General features: G+C 32.6%; 1 pseudogene; it reads left to right on the top strand.

Annotated features, from left to right (window-relative positions):
* The first annotated feature begins 886 nt into the window (after positions 1-886).
* On the top strand, positions 887-5415 carry LOC130944447 (probable magnesium transporter NIPA6; annotated as a pseudogene).
* The last annotated feature ends 638 nt before the right edge of the window (positions 5416-6053 follow it).

Here is a 6053-nt window from a genome sequence, read left to right as displayed (position 1 = left end):
AGATCCTATAATATCAAAGAACCCAAAATCTCAATATTTTTAACCAAGAATTTCGAAATCAAAGGATGAGAAAACTGGAAGGAAAACATAGCTTACCTCAAGAACAAAGTTGTGGGTTTTGTAGAGCTCGACGCCGTGGTGGCGTGGCCGCAAGCGGTGCGGTGATCGGAACTTTGGATCAAAAGTTGTGATCAAATGAAGTTGGAAGTAAATTTGGGCATGGGTTTCAAGCTTTCCCCTTTCCCTTTCAGCATGTTCTATGTTTGAGAGAGGAGAGATGAGGCTTGGCTGGGCCTTAGGCACAATACGGGCCTAGTTGGCTTGGTTTGGCCCGTTCGGCCCAATCTTGGGCCAAATTCTTTAAAATTAGTGTAGAAATTCTCATTTTAATTTTTTCTATCATATTAAACCATAAAAATCACATTTCAAAATTTCTAGAATATATTTTTTATTTATGTGCTAATTATATATTAATTAACCAGATTTTACAATATATACAACACATATATAATTGTTAAGTAAGAAAAAGTGACAATAGACCTAGTTGGAATATAATATTTGTTGTTACTTTTAGTAATTTATTGTTAAAAATAATAATTCAAACAGGTTATGAATTTAAAGTAATTGTTCAATTAGCTACCAGCAAATACTTTTGCAATAATACAAATTACTATTATATTAAAAATTAGAAGTATGATTTTTCTCATATAAACAAATATATATAATTTAAAATTACTAAAAAAATTATAGTCATTTGATATCTTCAAAATATGTATTTAAAAGTTGGAACAATAATAAATTAATAATAAATATATAAATTCTTTAGCTAACTTTAAATAAGAATATATAGTTGATTAAGAAAAAAAAATGAAACAATGCTAACAAGATGGGTAACCATAGAGATATAAGTGACTGATTGTAAGATTTGAATCTGGAATCTTAAAGTCGAACAAACTTTTAACTACTTTTAAGAAAGAAAATTAGGACATGTTATGTCAATGTTGAGTGAAAGAGTAGAAGTTCTTTGACTTTATCAGAAGCCTATAATTTTTTTTTTTGAAGTTTTCTCATTTCAGCAATCTTTGTGGGGATTCACTACAATTTTTCATATACCATTTGAGGTGCACCAAATCCAACAATCCTAATCATTTGTGTAGATTTTAGATCAAATTAAATCTCTATCGAATATCAGCCTTATATTGTTCGCCCTATTTTTGAAGATGGATATAGTTGAATGGGAAAATCATCATGAACAGACTGAGTTGTGTTCTGCATTTTGCAAGTTTACAACCTAGAAAAAATGCAACGTACAACTCAAAATATTTATGATGATTTAGCCCATCCAATTGTCCGATCTTTCTTAAATAAAAATCATACAATCACACCACAGAGTCAAGCATACCATATGCTTTTTTTTTTACCAAAATTCAAATCACAACAATGAACTTGTATTAAGCTTGTGTGTTTTAACATATATCTTGATCACTAAAATGAATAAATACACAATTACATATTAACATATACACAAATAATTACGTATTAACAAACTAGTTCTTAAAACTTTTTCTCTTTCTGAGATGCCATGTAAAACATGCAATGAACATGACCATACACATCAAATAACAATTCCTACATCTTAGGTGTCGGCTTACAATATTCAAGATAGATCCATGGCTTGAATGCCTCATTATCCACACAATGCCTCAACGTCTTAGCTGATTTTGGAGTGTGTTTGGTTACAGTGATTGTTGGAGAAATTACTAATTTGTAGCATACATCTATGCCCCAGCTGTTCTTGTTACTCCTCTTGGTGCTTTGAGTATTATAGTTAGGTAAAAGAACCAATTTTTTAATTTGAGTAGACTCTCAATTGGGTAAACTAAAATAATGAAGAATCAATAAAGTAGAGTTATTGAGGATTTGAATGTTCCAATTCTTTTATACTCAAGTATGTCTGCATAAATATTTACATCAAATATTGTTGTTACATTTAAACTTCTTATCTATGTACCTATTTTCATTCATAAAATTGAGTTTTTATGTATCATAACACATACTCGTACTCATATTCTACCACCCTTTTTTGGACGATAAGAACAAATTTTTCATTTTAAAATTTTGAGGAACGACTTTATGCTACAAGTTTCTGCCATTTTGCTACAATCTGTTGATAGATATATGATAATAACTATAATACTTTTTTGTGGCTTGTGAAAATGGGATAGTGCTGTGTTGGCACATTTCATGCTTAAGGAGAAGCTGCAGAGAATGGGCATGCTGAGGTGTCTTATGTGCATTGTGGGATCAATTATGATTGTACTCCATGCACCTCAAGAGAAGTCTCTTACTTCTCTTCAAGAAATTTGGCTGTTCAACCAGGTATGTTGCCCGTATATATGTTTTATGGTTTCTTTCACTGTGTTATATTCACTACGACATGAAGACTCTGGTTTTGTTGTTTCTATTGGATGTTCCATGTTCATATTGAAGATTTTAGCTAAAAACACTTTCCAATTGAAAAATGATTTGGAAGCTAAGAGGTAATCTAGAAGTTCAATGTGTAACCCTCTAAGTCAAATAACAGAAATGTCATGCTTGACCTAGACTAACAACTGATGATCTAGAAGGCTGGATTCAAATTTTTTATTTGCCATAACTTTTGTTTGCATCATTTGCTTGGAGTTATATGGTGACAAACACTTTCATGTTTGCTGCCATTGGATATATTTAACATTGCAGTTGTGTTTTCAATCTATTATGCCTTGTTCACATCTTTTACAATATTAACTAGTACAATCATGTTTAAGGTTAGTATTCACTAAAATAAAACAAAAAGTATGCCCTAAAAGAATGAGTTATCTCACACATCAAGTGTTTAACTATTTGTTGTAATCATCTATCCTCTTTTTCTTATTAGAACTATTCTGGTCAAAGTATAAGCAGCATTACATCAGAGCTATGTGGTTTCATCACAGTGTTATCTGGCATAGTAGTATTGCATAGCACAAGAGAGCCAGATCCTCCAGTTTCATCAGGTAATGCCTCATTCCTCACTGATGAGCATGTTGGTTATATAATCTCCTCATAGTTTTATTTGCCTTCATAATTGTACCTAATAACTTATTTTCCTCAGTAATTCACTTTCTAAAATATGCAAATTATTTACAGATGCAAAATGGACTTGGAGCTTGAAATTGTTGCTTGCTTAAATGGTATACATCATTACACCAATGGCCATTGAATCTGTAGAAATAAAAGGGCATTAGAAGAGGGAAGTTAAAAGCCTAAAAATGTCTTGGGGTAGGGCATATAGTCAATATTTAGGACATATTAGGATTTCTTAGTGTATTTGTGAGATAAAATTTTGTTTTCTATTTTCTTAGAACCTTCCCTCTTTCTGAGACGCCATGTAAAACATGCAATGAATATAACCATACACATCAGATAACACTTCCTACATCTTAGGTGTCGGCTTACAAAGTTCAGGATAGATCCATGGCTTGAATGCCTCATCATCCGCACAATGCCGCAACATCTTAACTGATTTTGGAGTGTGTTTGGTTACAGTGATTGTTGGAGAGATTGCTAATTCGAAGCATACATCTATGCCCCAACTGTTCTTATTACTCCTCTTAGTGCTTTGAGTATTATAGTTAGGTAAAAGCTTTGATTTTTTATATTTGAGTAGAACCCCAATTTGGTCAACTAAAATAATGAGGAATCAATAAAGTAGAGTTATTGAGGATTTGAATGTTCCAATTCTTTTATATTCAAGTATGTCTGCATGAATATTTACATCAATTACTGTTGTTACATTTAAACTTCTTATCTTTGTACCTACTTTCTTTCGTAAAATTGAGTTTTTATATAACATACCACATACTTGTATTCATATTTTGGCACCCCTTTTTTGGACGATGAGAACAAATTTGCCATTTTAAAATTTTGAGAAACGACTTTATCCTATATGTTTATGCCATTTTGCTACAATCTGTTGATAGATATATGATTATGTAATTATAATACTTTTTTGTGGTTTGTGGAAATGGGGTAGTGCTATGTTGGCACATTTCATGCTTAAGGAGAAGCTGCAAAGAATGGGCATGCTGCGGTGTCTTATGTGCATTGTGGGTTCGACTGTGATTGTACTCCATGCGCCTCAAGAGAAGTCTCTTACTTCTGTTCAAGAAATTTGGTTGTTCAACCAGGTATGCTACTCGTATATGTGTTCTGTGGTTTCTTTCACTGTGTTATATTCACTACGACATGAAGACTCTGATTTTGTTGTCTCTATTGGCTATTCCATGTTCAGATTGAAGATTTTAGTTAAAGTCACTTTCTAATTGAAGAAATGATTTGAAAGCTAAGAGATAATCTAGAAGTTCAACTTGTAACCCTCTAACCCAAATAACAGAAACTTCATGCTTGACCTAGACTAACAATTGATGATCTAGAAGGCTGGATTCAAATTTTTTATTTCCTATTACTTTTGTTTGCATCATTTGCTTGGAGTTATATGGTGACAAATACTTTCATATTTGCAGGCGTTGGATACATTTAACACTGCAGTTTTGTCTCCAATTTATTATGCCTTGTTCACATCTTTTAGAATATTAGCTAGTGCAATCATGTTTAAGGTTAGTATTCACTAAAACAAAACGAAAAGTGTGCCCTAAAAAGAATGAGTTATCTCACACATCAAGTGGTTAACTATCTATTGTAATCATCTATCCTCTTTTTCTTATTAGGACTATTCTGGTCAAAGTATAAGCAGCATTGCATCAGAGCTATGTAGTTTCATCACAGTGTTATCTGGCACAGTAGTATTGCATAGTACAAGAGAGTCAGATCCTCCAGTTTCTACAGGTAATGCCTCATTCCTCACTGATGAGTATGTTGGTTATATAAGCTCCTCAAAGTTGTATTTGCCTTAATAATTGCACTTAATGACTTATTTTCCTCAGTGATTCACTTTCTAAAATATGCAAATTGTTTACACATGCAAAATGGACTTGGAGCTTGAAATTATTGCTTGCTTAAATGGTATACATCATTACACCAATGGCCATTGAATCTGTAGAAATAAAAGGGCATCAGAAGAGGAAAGTTAAAAGCCTAAAAATGTCTTGGGGTAGGACATATAGTCAATATTCAGGACAGAGTAGGATTTCTAGTGTAATTGTGAGATAAAACTTTGTTTCCTATTTTCTTATAATGTTTCGGTTAAGAAACTTTTGCTATTTCTGGAAATGATCATTGTCTAATTACCCTTTTTGTACAGATTTGTATAGTCCGTTGTCCCCGAAAGTAACATGGTATATCCAAGGCAATGGTGAGTCTTCGAAACAGAAGGAAGAAGATGGGTCACCACCTTTTAACTTATTTATGGTTGTATGACAAGATCATATCACGTGATACTGAATTGTTAAGTGGTAGAACTGTAAATTAGAATCACCTAATGCTGCCATTGAGTTAGACGCAGCCCACATACCACAATGATATTTTTCTTCAGTTTATTCTACATTAAGCTCTATAAATGTGGCAGTGTTCTAGAGTTTGACTCTGTGACTCCCTCTATCTGGTTTGGCAATAAGTTTCAAGAAGCTCCTGTCATATTGTTTTGGTAGATAAGTCGTTCTTCCTTTTCTCGGAGGATGTTTGTTTCCGTGGCGACGTGTGAAATGAAAGCTCGTGTGCACAATCACCAAAAATTCCTGGGTGATTTTTCTCTTAGTTTGTATGTTTTTCTTTATTGTTATTATTTTGCATTATTTTACCCTCTTGTACGCATTTCCAAAGTTGTACCCCTCAGTTCTTAGCTAATTTTTGTGTTCATATTCTGGTGTTCCTCTGATTTCAGGAGCTAATCCATGTAAATTAATTAGTGTAATTTTAATTATTTAACTAGTTATCATTTGAAACTTATGAATGTCTATATATATTACAATTTTGATTCATCTATGATTCAACACCATTAATTGTTTGATCTAAGTTGAGCTATGTCTTGAAAATAGGTGAATGAACTTGCTTGGCCATCTATACTAGAACATTGA

Source organism: Arachis stenosperma, chromosome 8 (assembly GCF_014773155.1).
Source record: "Arachis stenosperma cultivar V10309 chromosome 8, arast.V10309.gnm1.PFL2, whole genome shotgun sequence".
Classification (NCBI taxonomy): Eukaryota; Viridiplantae; Streptophyta; class Magnoliopsida; order Fabales; family Fabaceae; genus Arachis; species Arachis stenosperma.
Note: the sequence above shows the minus strand (reverse complement) of the source record. Positions and strands in the feature narration are given on the sequence as shown.